Raw genomic sequence first — 14,272 nt, 5'->3', positions numbered from 1 at the left:
ATGTCCACCTTAAAGTCTGCCTATAGTGTGGCCAGAGGTTGAACGTTCTCAGTTACAGGTTTTTGGTATATTGCCATTCCTGATATCTGATTTGTGTCCATTTATTTCCTTTCCATAAGAAGACTGTCCAGTTTGTCCGATGTACATAGCAGAGGGGCATTGCTGGCATAATGAATGGCGTAATATTACATTGGTGACGTGCAGGTGCATAAACCAGTGATGGTGTGGCTGATCTGGTTAGGTTCTGTGATGGTGTCACTGGTGATAGATATGTGGCAGAGTGGCAATCGAGTTTGTTGCATGGCTTAGTTCTGAGCTAGCAGTTCTATGGTCGGTGTGCAGTTACTGGTGAGTGACTATGTTTTCAGTTGGCAGGTTTGTCTGTGGGTGAGGACTGGCTGCCACCACAGGCCTTGTTGAAAGTGTGAGGTCATTGTCCAGGATGGTTTGTAGAGTCCTGATGATTATGTCGTTGGAGTGGAGTTCTTAGCGGGGAGTATGTGATGCTAGTGGAGTCCTCGTGGTTGCTTGTCTTGGTTTGTCTCGTAGGGGCTTCTGGGTACACGTTGCCTGTGATTGTTTCCTTATTCTCTCGTGCGGTTTTAAGTTGTTGAGATGCTTGGTGCAGATTTTGTAGGTGTTTGGTCTCTGTCTGAGGGGTTAGAGCAATGCGTTGTACCTCAGTGCTTGGCTGGTAGCACTGGATCGGTGAATGTGCCCACGGATGTGGAGCTGGAGCATTAAGTAGGATAGCGGTCGGTAGGTTTTCGGTATATGTGGTGTTAATGTCACCATCACTTATTTTCACGGTGAGTGTCAGGATAGTACCCTCCGAGTAGATGGTCCAGGCCTGAGTGAATGGTGGGGTGGGAAACATCCTGCAGCAAAAAAACTTCAGGACCAGATTTCAAAGAGAAACTGCTGAGCTTCAGTTCATCTGCAAATTTGACACCATCAGCTCAGGATTAAACAAAGACTGTGAATGGCTTGCCAACTACAGAATCAGTTTCTCCTCCATTGGTTTTCACATCTCAGCTGCTAGAACAGGGCCTCATCCTCCCTGATTGAACTAACCTCATTATCTCTAGCTTGCTTGCATATATATACCTGCCCCTGGAAATTTCCACTACATGTATTCACCCACGAAAGCTCATGCTCCAAAACGTCTGTTAGTCTATAAGGTGCCACAGGATTCTTTGCTGCATTAACAAGAGCAGTTTTACCATTGCTTTGCCTTTCAACCCCATCCAAGCAGACAAACCAATCTTCCAGATCTGAGAAATACAGCATTCTATTATATCTTAATTTTTGACCTAATCTTGCATTCATGATTTTCGTATAGAAATTATTTTGTTTAATGTTGAAAAGCTTGCATCTTACTCTGACTGTTTGTTTATTCTGCAAGTACCTCTTTATGCCTCTGCATTTACCAGTACAAATCCAAAATTCAAAGTACTTACGTGGGAAGACAAACTAATAATAATATTTTATGGGTAAAAACTTTTCTAGTTTTCATGTATAAAAATATTTTGGTTAGAATGAAATTGTAGTAATTTGTTTCTTTAAAAAAAATCATATATTTTTTTCTTTTCATAAGGGATGACCCATTTCTTCTGATTCAGAAACCATGAAGGCCTGATTCTGCTGTCTCTTAGTCTTGTGTAAATCTAGACTAACTCCACTGAAGTCAGTGGAATTACAAGTAGCAAAAACTAGAGTAAGTGAGATCAGAATCAGATCCTGATTGCTTAAATGACACAGCGGATGAAATTGCAAGATGAAAAAAGTTAAACAAAATTACACTTTTCCAAAAGTAAAATAAAGTGGTGCTTTGTATGTTCAAGTGCAGATTTGTGGGTCTCCCTTTTCAGTGCAAAGCCAGAGATCTCCATTCACTTGTTTAAATTTATTCTCTGTATTAACTCAGCATCACCAGTTTCTGTCTTTTGAATGTTAAAACTGAGGATCTGATCCTGCAAGGTGCTGAATGCCCTCAGTTATTGTTGCCTTCATGTTGATTTGTTTTTTAACTGCCAAAGTAGTCGAGCACACTCAGCACATCATATGAGGCACTCATAACCTGACAGAATCAGATCCTGAATTAGTAAGGAGTATGAAAAAAATGAGATGTTAAAAATCTGGAGCAAGGGTTTGATTCTGCAAAGTGTTGGGCAGTGTAGCCCCAATTCAGCAAAGCTTGTGTGTGCTTAAACTTTTTGTTCGGGGCTGAACACTTTTCAGGGTCAGTGAATAGTTCAAATAAAAGGATATATACTTGCAACACATGGTGCCTTTCATATAAAGATCTGAATAGATGGTACACATACACAAAGATATGATATGCAAGAGATGATAATTCGGTGTTAATTTCACAGTTAAAAATAAAAAATGTCAGGGAATACAAGAGTGAAGGTCCCTGTGCCCAAATTAACTTGTTTATGTTGGACCCACATAGTATTTTTTATTTTTTTCTTTGTTCTTCATAATGGGCCAAATCCTGAGGTCTTTATTTATGGCCAGATTATAGTCCAGGCAGTATAGTTGTCAACAGACATAAGAGGAAAGATCCCCTCCAAGCCCCTGCTTGGTCTCCCTGCTAGGTCTGTGTGCACATGAAAAGCAGATGTTGTGCTTTTGGTACCCCACAAAATAGATGTAGAAAATGGACAAAGTTTGGATTCTACCCTGGATGCCTAGTAGTCTAACTGAGAAGGCACAGGGGAGATGGGGTAAGGAGCAAAGGCAGAATGGGAAGGACTCGTGCTTCTCTGCACTGCCCCTGGGGTACAGCTACATTCTGCTAATTCCTTTCTCAGGCAAATTCCCATAGAATATAGTAGAAGGAGCTGCCTTTCATGGGGTCTTTGGGTTCCAGTATGCAGTGGTGGTGATTCTGGCTCCCGAATATCTCTGTAGCTCTCTGAGCTTTGGAAGCTGAAATTCCTGGTTCCACTGAGAGGAGTTGAGGGTAGGGGCATTTTTCCCGATAGAATGATCAGGCAGAACTATTGAAAACCAAGTCAGGAAGTTTCCAGCTCTAGGTTGGAATAACCAATGCAGTGGAACACTCATATCCATGTTTGGCTAGGGTGCTGGAGAAAATAAAAAAGCCAGAGGATATTTAATGACTAAAAGTAGACAGGACTAATCTTTGAAACAGATGTGAAATGTAGCATCTCCAGCAATAGTGTCTTCTAATACCATGCTTCATTATCAAGAGGAAGTCCAATTCACAATCCATAATGTCCTGTATGCACAGTCTTTAAGAAAGATATGACAGGAAAAATCTGTGACATCATCCAACATCTGCTTATATGTCCTTTTCCTCCCAAAACCAATTTTCATGCCTACAAATATCAGAGATTTCCAGTGGAATACAGGGTGTAAAATATTACCTCTTGAGTTTAAAATTATTTAACGAAGAGATTCTTCAGTGTTCAAGAATTCTGGTTGGTTGGTTTTAAAAGCAAAACCATATGTTGTTTACCTGACTCTGCCTTTCTCCAATTTTATATAATGTGAGTAGGAAAATCCAAAAATGAAGAAACCTCACACTAATTAGATGATAATGAATATAGGTGTGATAACTTTTTAGTGAATTAAACTAATGTCTTCATAGCAAGCTGTGGGAATAGAGTCAGGGCCAATAGATTTTTTTTTTAATGTTGTGTACATGTGTATTGCAGAGGCATGCCAAGACTCAAATTAAGGCAAATCTAAATAGGTTGTATAATTCTACAGATGCTGTGTTAAGGCTACAATGGGCCAACAAGTACGGTATTATGTGGCCTTGGGAAAATATACTGCACATTGTTTCTGCTTTGTGAGTTTCTCAGTGTAAATACATTCATTGTAGTATTGGGATTCAAGGTAGTTTAGGTAGATACAAGGTACATTACAAGTCATATATAACTTGGTATACAGGAGGGTTGTTATACAGCCACTTACTTGGCTGCCAGCCCAATAGGAGACCAGGATCAAATGTAAACGCTGGATTCTTGCACCTCTGGATGACTTCTTCTCTGATGGATTTTTTCCCTTCAAGTTTCAATAAGAGTGAGGTGGCTTAGGGTGGTGTAAATTAAATTTCTCTGCCGCTTCCTAAATACTTAGATACAAGGAGTCACTGCAAACTTTGAGTAGGTGTGGCATACCATAGTTGCTGCAACATGTATATAGTAGTGCACATGGCACATAGTCGAGGGGAATGAGACATGAGCGTGATAATGGAAACCTCAAGGAGTAGTGAAATCGTTTCCATATAAATGGATGGGTGAAAATTCCATTCATTGTGGTATAATATCCTAAATTGCTGACTCTTGGAGATGAAGGCTCCTTGGCATATGACCTTGGTTGAGATAAGAGAAGAAGACATGATTGTGCTCAGATCGCCTAGGGGTATGCAATAATAAAATGTTAAGGTTTTTTTATAAAGGCAATTCAATTTTTGTGCCAAGTTTCTATTTTAATTTGATTGAATGTTTAAAAATGTGCAAATAATAAAAATATACAGATTCTGAAATCTTTGTCTTTTCATTGAGGAAAAAGTGTTTAAAATGTAGTCAGATATTCTGCAGCAGTAAATATCTGATATTTACAATATGGATTACTCAATTTCCTTTTTCCTTGATGAACAGGGCTCCGTAAGCTTATTGCGGTTGTTCTCTGATTTATATGAGAAATGTGGCTGCTGAGATTTGCTTTTGTCAGCATCCCCTCCCCCACCTCCGGAAACCTTAGCGCTTCAAACACTGATGCTGAGCTGTGTGTGTATGTGTGTGAGTGAGTATCTAATCTTAAAAGAAATAGTATATGGATAATAAATAGGAAAACAAAAGTTGAAGGACTTGGCTTGTGACTTTATTTCTCTTTTTTACACTGAGATGTTAGTGCAGACTAAGCATAGGCTAATGTTTATGAACATGTAGTGGTTTAAAAACAGCTATGTTGCATTTAAAATCAGCAATTTAACATAACTAGGAATGGCAGCTTCATTAAATAACGCGTGATCTTCCAACCATATTCTTAACTAGTAATCTCCCTGTAGCAAAGTACATAGATAATCAACATCCCAGTCTGTCAGTAAACTTGTTGGGGAATTAAATCCTAGAGGAAGAATCCCATAGCCCTGGAGGAAGGCTAAGTGCATGTTTCACTGTCGTCTTTTCAGCTCATCTCAGTCGTCCCATTGCTAGAATGTGCTCAGTTGTCATAGCAACACCATCTCCTGCTTCACACAGGAAAGATTAGCTCTTACTGTGCAGTGGAGAGAATTTAGGGGAAGTCAAGCTAATCCCTGGGTGCACTGTGAGAGAAAGGTTGGACCTCGCCTGAGGGATGCTGTATCTGCAATGATAGAATTGGCCTGCCACAGACACTGGTATTTAAGTTGAAGAGCAGAATTCACAGTAAGTGTTGGCTCCTCTAGAGTGGAATATTGAATGAGGTTTTCTAAGTCCTGTTGAAAACTGTCCCATGCCAACAGTGGAATGACAGCAGGAGGCTGTGTCTGGAATAGCAATATGTTTTGCTAGTTGAGGTGGTATTTCAAATATTGATGAAAAGCTTTAGCTCTTTAGAAAACTAGAGGGTAAATTTTTAAAACCTTGAGATGCACACCTAAAAACCGTAAGCGTGTCTCATTTGCTGTGCAAAACTGGACAAGTGATGAAGAGTATGCCTTACGAATTGTAGGGAGCATGCAGTTGTGTGTGCAATATAATGCACACTTAAGAATTCCTGTATGCTGAAAAATAGGTGGGAAAGCGTGAGGGAACCTATGTGTGCTACTACAATCCTCAACTGCAAAAATGCTGAACTATGCATTTTAAGCATGAAAATTTAGAAAGAAGGTTTCAACAATGATTTGTGTTCTTCATTTAAAACCTGCACAGAAAAATGAAAAGTTTATTAAATGGATAATCCCACTATAATACCAGCTTTTCTCTAAGGAAGAGTTAAAACAAAAAATTTTTATTTAGCTTACTTTATGTGATGCTGTTATGACTTGCATGATACAACATGAGAAATGTGGCTGTGTCTCTGTATTTTGCTGGATAGAAAGGGTGTATTTTAATTGTTCGATGGTCTATTTTTTTATTTTTTTTTTTTGCTGTTCTAGTTTTTCTTTTATGTGGTCCTGTCTTCCACTTTTAGTAGATGCTTAAGTCTTCCAGTTTTTTAAGTTATGAAGGTTACAATAAACTCTGAAATGTCTGGTGTTGACATTTATTTTTACTGTCAATTTTCTCTCAAAGTTTATTTTTGTGGGCATAGTTTAGACATTCATAAGCAAGTAAACAAAATATGAATGTTTCAAATATTCAGCATATGGATTTTTCACACTGTGTAATAAAATTTCATGTTGATTATTTAAAAGTTCTGGTTATTTTGAAAAATACAAAAACTTAAATTCAAAACAAATACATATATACTATTTTTTCTCTCTCATGTCTCTTCTTTTCTTATTAATGAGAGAACTTCATAGTAATTAACAATAGTAGTATAGCACAGTTTTTAGAAAAATTGTCTTAACATTTATTAAAAATTGCTCTGACATGGAAGAACTGTTTTCGATTCCTAAAAAGCAGATATTTCCATACATCTAAAATATTTTGGTTTTTTGCAAAAACTCAATTTACACACACAGTCTATTTAATGAAACAGCCTGTTTTCCACTTTTTACCACAAAAACTGTAGACCTCAGTGTGTTGCCGTGCCAGAGATCTGAGTCCCCAGTGGAGGAGATGAAGGATCTTCAGAAATTTTATGCCCTCTGCCAGTGGTGCTCGGAAGGTGGCAGACTTGATCCCTGATTTGGTTAATGAAACAACTTTCCTCTCTACAAACAAATTCTCCTGGCTATTTTACAGTAACAGTAATAACATTGCTACTCCTGAAGGACATTTGTTGTCCATTCAGATAAGTGCATCAATAGTATATATCTACTACAAAGAGAGGAATTTAGGAATAAACAAGGGAAAGGTACTAAAGTATTAGGTCTCTATCAAGGCTGGCCTTTGAGTCAAAGCCAGACATAGCGATGGAGAACCCACACAAATCCCATGGAGAGAAGGGATGTTGAAGGAGAGGATTACAGGAAATCTAATGCACAAGTTTTAGTTGGAAAGAGCTCACAGAAATTACTGCTTATTCAATTCAATTTAAAATGGAAGTATTTATTTTTCAAAAATCCTACAAAATTAAGAAACACAGGGAAATATTTATTAGAGAATTTACTGCAGGCTTTCAGTCCTCTGTACTTAGCTGTGTATTGAAATATTGAGAAAGACAAAGTAGATGAGGTAGTATCTTTTATTGGACCAACTTCTGTTGGCCGAAGGTACAAGCTGTTGAGCTACACAGAGCTCTTCTTTGGACCTGAAGCTCTACACAGAGCTCAAATACAGTGTGTAACTGTGTAACTCAAAAGCTTGTACCTTTGGCCAACAGAAGTTAATCCAATAAAATATACTATCTCACCTACATTGTCTTTTCTCATATCCTGGGACCAACATGGCTACAACACTGCAAACAACATATTGAAATTTTTGCCACTTAACATAGCTGTCTGTAGATTTACAAAAATTGTAGACCATTAATGGCATGAATGTAGCAGATTTGTCTCTTTGTTAATACAAGGTAAGCAATTTGTTGGAATTTCTTTCATGCTGAGATCATGTGACTTGCTTTTTTCAGTCTTTAATCTCTTTGTAGGACATGGCTGAGTGAATTTTTGCTGGATTGGTATTTCAGAGAGCTTTTAAAGGCAATTATTTTCTCTTATAAGCTTTATATTGAGTTAGTCTTATGAATTCTCTCTGTACTCATTTCAGAAAGTTGGCTACAATATTTCTGAGAACTAATTATCGTGGATGTTGAATTTGTCTGATTTTCTTGTAGCTGCACTAAGGGAGTTGTGTTTCTAGTTTATATTTCTACACACACTTTATTAACTGCATGAATGGAACTTCTTGCATTAGTAAAGTACTAGTTAAAATAAATATGGGAGCCTGAATAAGTCCCAAAGTATGTATCCAAAACAGGTACACTTGCAGCACTCTCCCTTACAGAGATTCCACATATAGTGTTCTTGACGAATCTACACATAGATTTCTTCTCCCAAAGGACTGGTCAGGAATTTTCAGTCATTGTTTTTTTCAAGGGAAAATGCTGTTTCCACAAAAATCAAAATTTGTCATGAGAAGTTAAACAACTTCTGAAATCTTTCAATTTTCTGTCAGAAAAATCAAAACAAAATATTTCATTTTTTGGTCAGGTTGAGCCAAATCAAAATGTTTCAGACCAGTTGGACCTTAATCTCTGCTCATTTGAGTTGTGGTACCACACAGGAGTTGTAAGGTCAAGAGATTATAGAACTAATTAATAGGAATTCTCTTTTCTTGAAATTTGTCTACTTTATTTAAAAAGCTCACACAGCACAGTGTCCACTTCCATCCTGATCTTACTCTTATTGAAGTCAATGGATGCTTGGTCTCCATGTTTCATATGGATCCCGTTGCAGGGAAACATACCTAAGAGATTCTGCATTTCCAGCACTGACAAGGGGGAGGAAAAGGGGACAATTGTACCAGAGCTCTGAGTTCAGGGCCCAATCCTCCAAAATGTCTGTAATGTCTGTGTAAATAAAATGAAATGGGAGGGGGAGGATCCCCATGAACATGATGTACTGAGGCCCCAAATTTCTATCAACAGGCCTGTGTACCTCCCAGGCAGCCCTCTGTACCTCAGACGACTTAGCTATCTTAGCATCCATAAATATGATAAAATCATAAATCTTGCTGTGTCCTAGCAGGAATCTCATTACAGTGATAGCACAAGTCACAAGATATCACAGTTCATAGCTTTTACTACTCTTCTGCCACAATGCAGCTGAGTCTCTTAATCAGATATTTGTCACTTGCATGTTATTAATAAGCAATTATTCTAACATTAGTGGGGATCTTGTTTCACAGTGGTGAGGCACTAAATCTCTTGATGTTTTTACGTCTCTTGAAATCTTCTAAAATGTGTTCAAGCAACATATATTCAAAGGAACCTGAGCTGGGCAGAGCTGAGGAGAGAGTTCACAAGTAAAAGGGGCCCACCATCTAAGAATTCATATATTTTATAGCAGAAGCAAGGTTTTATTAGTTTTTGAGACATAAACTCAAAGCCTTAACAATAATGTCTCTGTTCTTGTCATTTAAATATGTCAACATGTAATTTTAAAGAATATTTTTCTTTCAAAATTTTAGGTTCACAGTTTTCCCTAGTTTTAAAATAGTGGTAATGAAATGTGGGAAATGCTGATTATCATTTACTATTTTAAATCTGCTTATCTATTGTCCTCTTCCCTCACTGGCCAAAAAAATGTTAAATTCAATTGCCTCTAACTTTGTGTGCAGTCTATTTAGCGTAGTAGGCACAGTTCTTTCCCTAGCAGCCTGCATGTGGCTCCCATTGATTGCAGTGGGATTATGAACAAGTATCTAAAGCCACATTTTGGCTTGGCCCGTGTTTTCTTCTAGCTGGCTTTGCAGCAGTTAATGTTTTTTAAAAAAAGCTATTCTCAGAGCTGTGCTGTGGGTCTCATGTTTCTATATGAGGGGAAGTGATTATGTTGATTTTCAGTCCTGCAAAAGGCATGGAGGGAAAAGTGAGAAGGCTTTCCTGGGCACTTCTTTGAATCTCCCTTTCAAAAGGCAGTGAAGATCCCAAGCTCTCTCTCTTGTCTGGCACGCCTATCAGAAAAGGGCTACGGTTGTTCTTTTGACTTGCAACTACATTAGTTGTAAGATTTCTGTGTTGTGGTGCTTTAGGGAACTGAAAAAATAACTAGGAGTACTTATGGCACCTTAGAGACTAACAAATTTATTTGGGCATAAGCTTTTGTGGGCTAAAACCCACTTCATCAGATGCCTGCAGTGGAAAATACAGTAGGAAGATTATATACATAGTACATGAAAAGATGGGGGTTGCATTACCAATTCTAATGAGACAATTCAATTAAAGTGGGCTATTATCAACAGGAGGAAAAAATCAGTTTTGTAGTGGTGATCAGGGTGGCCCATTTCAAAAAGTTGACAAGAAGGTGTGAGTAACAGTAGGGGGAAATTAGTTTTTAGTTTTTGTAGTGACCCATCCACTCCCAGTCTTTACTCAGGCCTAGTTTGATGATGTTCAGTTTGCAAATTAATTCCAGTTCTGCAGTTTCTCTTTGGAGTCTATTTCTGAAGTTTTTTTGTTGAAGAATTTACACTTTTAAGTCTTTTATTGAGTGTCCAAGGAGGTTGAAGTGTTCTCTGACTGATTTTTGAAAGTTATAATTCTTGATGTCTGATTTGTGTCCATTTATTCTTTTGCGGAGAGACTGTCCAGTTTGGCCAATGTCCATGGCAGAGGGGCATTGTTAGGAAACTGAATAATTTCAAACTCCTGAGGCCATTTTTGGGGACATAGAAGCCTGGCAGTTGTAATGAAGAAGAGGGGGCTGCTTCTTGTGGCTGACGTGTCAGGAGAAGAAATGTAGGTTCATCATTTTGAGCTGGTAATCTTTGTTTGCACAGGGATTTAATTACTCATTGCATTCTTTTCCCCATTTAGCCCTCTAGCATCTGGTCACAGTTTGACTCAGTAGTTTACTAAATTGTTTATCTAGTCAGTGTGGGTTAATGTATAATGTGTCACCTGCATGGGATGTGGATGAAAGGCAGCACTGGCATTTTATGTAATTATTGAGGGTCACACAAACACTGATATGTCGGCCAACCTTCACGTTATCCAATTCTTTAAGTGAAAATGGCTTTTCAGATTTTAAAAAAAATCCCCCAATCCCAACGTATATAGTGACATTTTATGCATAGACTATAACCTCTAGCAATTTTGCAGGATAGTGCCATTAAACCTAAATTTGATTTAAGTCATCTAAGCTGCTTCATTTCTTCACTTTTTTATCATTTTAATATTTTTAAGTTTTTTGTATCCATGAATAATTTAAACTAGGGTCCAACATAACCCCCTCGAGCCTTTGGCATTTGAAAGGACTATGTATGTGCAACTTGCTACAAGTTTGTACTGGCGGACCTCAACAACTTTTGATAATATGAGACACTGCAACCTACGAATAGTCACAGCCCAAGCCAAAATCAAAGGAAATTGGCTTGTACAGAAAGCTACATTTCTGATCTTCTAGTACCAGATAATCATTGGTATGAGTACTACATTTTGTAAAGTCAGTCCTGTACTTATCAAATGCTACACAAACTATTGTGAGCTTATCTTCTCATGGCTTGGACCCCAGCTCATACACTAGTTTGGTAACCATATCAAGAGCACCACTGACCATTCCTTTTTCTGTCCATAAATTTGTTTTCAGCATAACTCTGCTACCAGTGCCAAGATACAGCTTAGCTTCTAGTCCTTGTGCTGCATCATAGCCTCCTATAGCTATGGGAGGCTGCATTATTGTGTTTTGCAGGTATTCAAGCAATCAGAGTCTCCAGAGATTGCAACATTTCAAGGGTAAATCCATTTGAGGAAATAGTCTGTTCTGATTCAAAAATCTAGTGACTGTTTCCACAGAAAGATTAGACTTCCCCCACTGCATTAGTTTTGGCCAGTCTTCTGATATGCTTTCACCCAAGCTCAAACTATCCAAGATTGTTCTAAATACTTGTGGGGCCATACCTTGCTGTGCATGAGGTAAGGAAAGAAAGAAGCATTTTCAAAATTTCTAAAAAGTTACTTGATACTTGATCCTGTGAATTGTCTCTGAGAGTATCCCCATAGAATGGACCATCAGGAAATAATGTCTACTGCTCAAAATCTCCACACAAATAAACAAACATTTCTCCAAATGATTTGATTGACATCTGTGGCATTGCTTGTCTGCATCTCATATCTTTTTTTTTTTAGCATTCATAAGCCTACCATACTCATTTCATCAATGATAATAAAATTATAATTTTCCAAATTGTTTTATAACTTTTGAGGTGATTCACTGTCTAGCTCTTAAATTTTTATTGATCCCAGCATGCAGAGCAGAATGATTAGTGGCTTCAGAAACATTTACAGCTGCAGCACCAGTTGATACAATCAGTAAAACTCTTTCAGACTCAAATTCACTGTTCAAAGTGGAAGTAATAGATTTGATCGCAGTGCTTTTACTGCACCCAGCCTTCCCTTGGATTATGACTTTTTTTGTCTCTTTGGTTATATTACTATTTGCTACTGTAGTAAATCTAAAATCTGTTCTTTTGTGCAGAAAAAAAATCATATTTGGCATTTCATTTTGTTGAACATTATCATTTGTTTTTGCTGTAGGTGTAAAAAATCAAAGGTCACCTGAATTGTTGTAATCTGTAAGTGGTGCTCCAGTCATGACTGAGATCTATATACCATGCATTCCAGTTTCAGCATGTCCAGCTAGTCCATTTGGTCCCACATCAGAAACAACCAGCCATTCATGAAGAAAAGGATTTTCCTCAACACCAACTATATTTATCCCTGACTACTGGAATTTCTAACAACTGGAACTCTTGCTAAACTTTTGTCTTGAAATTATCTTTCCATGTTGCGAATCTGTTTGTCGTTTCCACTAAGTTTCACCACAGTATCTTCAAAACAACTTACTGCCAATAATAATCATTCTGCTTGTATTTTCACTTGGTTTAACGCACAAAAAATCTAATATCATCAGGTGTTCCTTCATTTAACCCAGCTTTGTCTTTTTTTAATATTTTGAGAACAATTTTCTTGCATTTGGTTGGATTCTTTTCCAAATCTGGATTCTGTGGATAAAATTCTCGGCTTTCTGTGTGGATTGGTAGTGACTGTTCTGATGGAACATTAACTGATTCAAATGTCCTGCTGTAATGACAGAACGGCCAGCCCATTGAAATGTTACTTGGGCTAAGTAGTCTCGTTCCTAGCAAGTTTTTAGGGGGGGAAATTGTACTGCAGTTTTTGCAATATCACCATCCATTACATCATTACTTAAAACATTTCCAAACAATTGCTTTAGGGCTCTTGCCCTGAGCTCCCCTTTTACTCATATTTAGTTATGTATTTGAATATAGCATCAGTGGACAGGATGCACTGTGAATTACTGTTGGCTTGTCAATAATGTTCGTATACAAATCTATTGTGCCAGTTCACCAAAGAATCATTTCTTGGAGTTTTACCTTGCCACTTGCCTTCAGTCTTGACCAGGTATCTTGTAAGTGAAAGGGGAACTTACAGTATAACTCTTCATTACTGGTTTTTTCTTATAGATAAGCATGCCATTAGTAACAATTATAAGCTATATGTAAACTTTTTCATGGCACTTTATTTCCAAACAGTATCACTTACATGCATGCATGACAGCTTCTGGAATGTCAACATGAGGATGCGTTGTCATCAGTGTTGCTCAAATATTTTGCTATCATTGACCACTGTTCTTAGGCAGCACTATCAAGCAGAGAAACATTGAGTGCTTCATTGAGCCACAAAACACCAAAGATATGGGGACTTCTAGTCTTGAAAGTTGGTGTGATACAAGATTCCTTAACAATGATTTATTTGTAAAGAAGTCAGGCTGATCTTGGAAGAACTGTAAAAAAATGGATATTTGTTAAGAAGTTTTGAAATCCTTCTGTTTGATATATTTTCTGGCGTTGCTAAGTATTCTGTTTCTGGATCTACCATTGAATATCGTTCAGGCCAGCGCAAGTCAGCTGCACTTAACATGAAGAACAGTGTCAGATGTCCAATTGCACCATGTGCAAGAGCTCACTGCAAAATGTGTACCAGTAGGTGTCAATACCCCACAGAGAGCAATTGTAAAATATTTGTTTTCTTCCACTTGAGGGCTCCACTTTCAGTCTTTTTTGTTTTGTTTTGTTTATGTATGTTTAGACTGTTTAATCTATTGTTTTTTACTCACACTGTTCCCTGCTGAAGTGTGGTCCATCTCTTTAAAACATCAAATATTTGAAATATTGGATTGACAATCTTAACTCTGGGTGAACATAAATCCACAGCTGTTGTAGGAAATGGTGTTATAAATGCCATAGCAAAGTATCCAGTAATCTTAAATTTATTGACGGGATCTATGGAATCTTCTAGCCATGGTATCTGCTCATTATTTATTGGCTCTGTTTACCAAAAGAGCATCCAAAGCTTCTCTGTGCTTCTAATTCTGATACATTTTGAAGAAGGTAGGTGATCAAATGCATCACTGTCTTCAGGGAGTTGCAATAAATTATGCTCTGTGGGTTCTAAATCTGTG

The 14,272-nt window shown here is 37.7% G+C and overlaps 1 protein-coding gene across 4 annotated transcripts in view; it reads left to right on the top strand.

Moving 5' to 3' along the window:
* The window catches only part of NOL4 (nucleolar protein 4), a 301,997-nt gene that overhangs the window by 153,184 nt on the left and 134,541 nt on the right, over nucleotides 1-14,272 (top strand). Inside the window, exon 1 of one of the 4 annotated variants that reach the window (XM_075063010.1) lies at nucleotides 5,325-5,408. The exons of the other annotated variants lie outside the window; for them this stretch is intronic. The gene's annotated coding sequence lies outside the window, so the exon portion shown is untranslated. Of the gene's footprint in view, nucleotides 1-5,324; nucleotides 5,409-14,272 lie in introns of those variants that run through there. 4 annotated transcript variants of the gene reach the window in all.

This window comes from Chelonoidis abingdonii, chromosome 2 (genome assembly GCF_003597395.2).
Source record: "Chelonoidis abingdonii isolate Lonesome George chromosome 2, CheloAbing_2.0, whole genome shotgun sequence".
Lineage (NCBI taxonomy): Eukaryota > Metazoa > Chordata > Testudines > Testudinidae > Chelonoidis > Chelonoidis abingdonii.
Note: the sequence above shows the minus strand (reverse complement) of the source record. Positions and strands in the feature narration are given on the sequence as shown.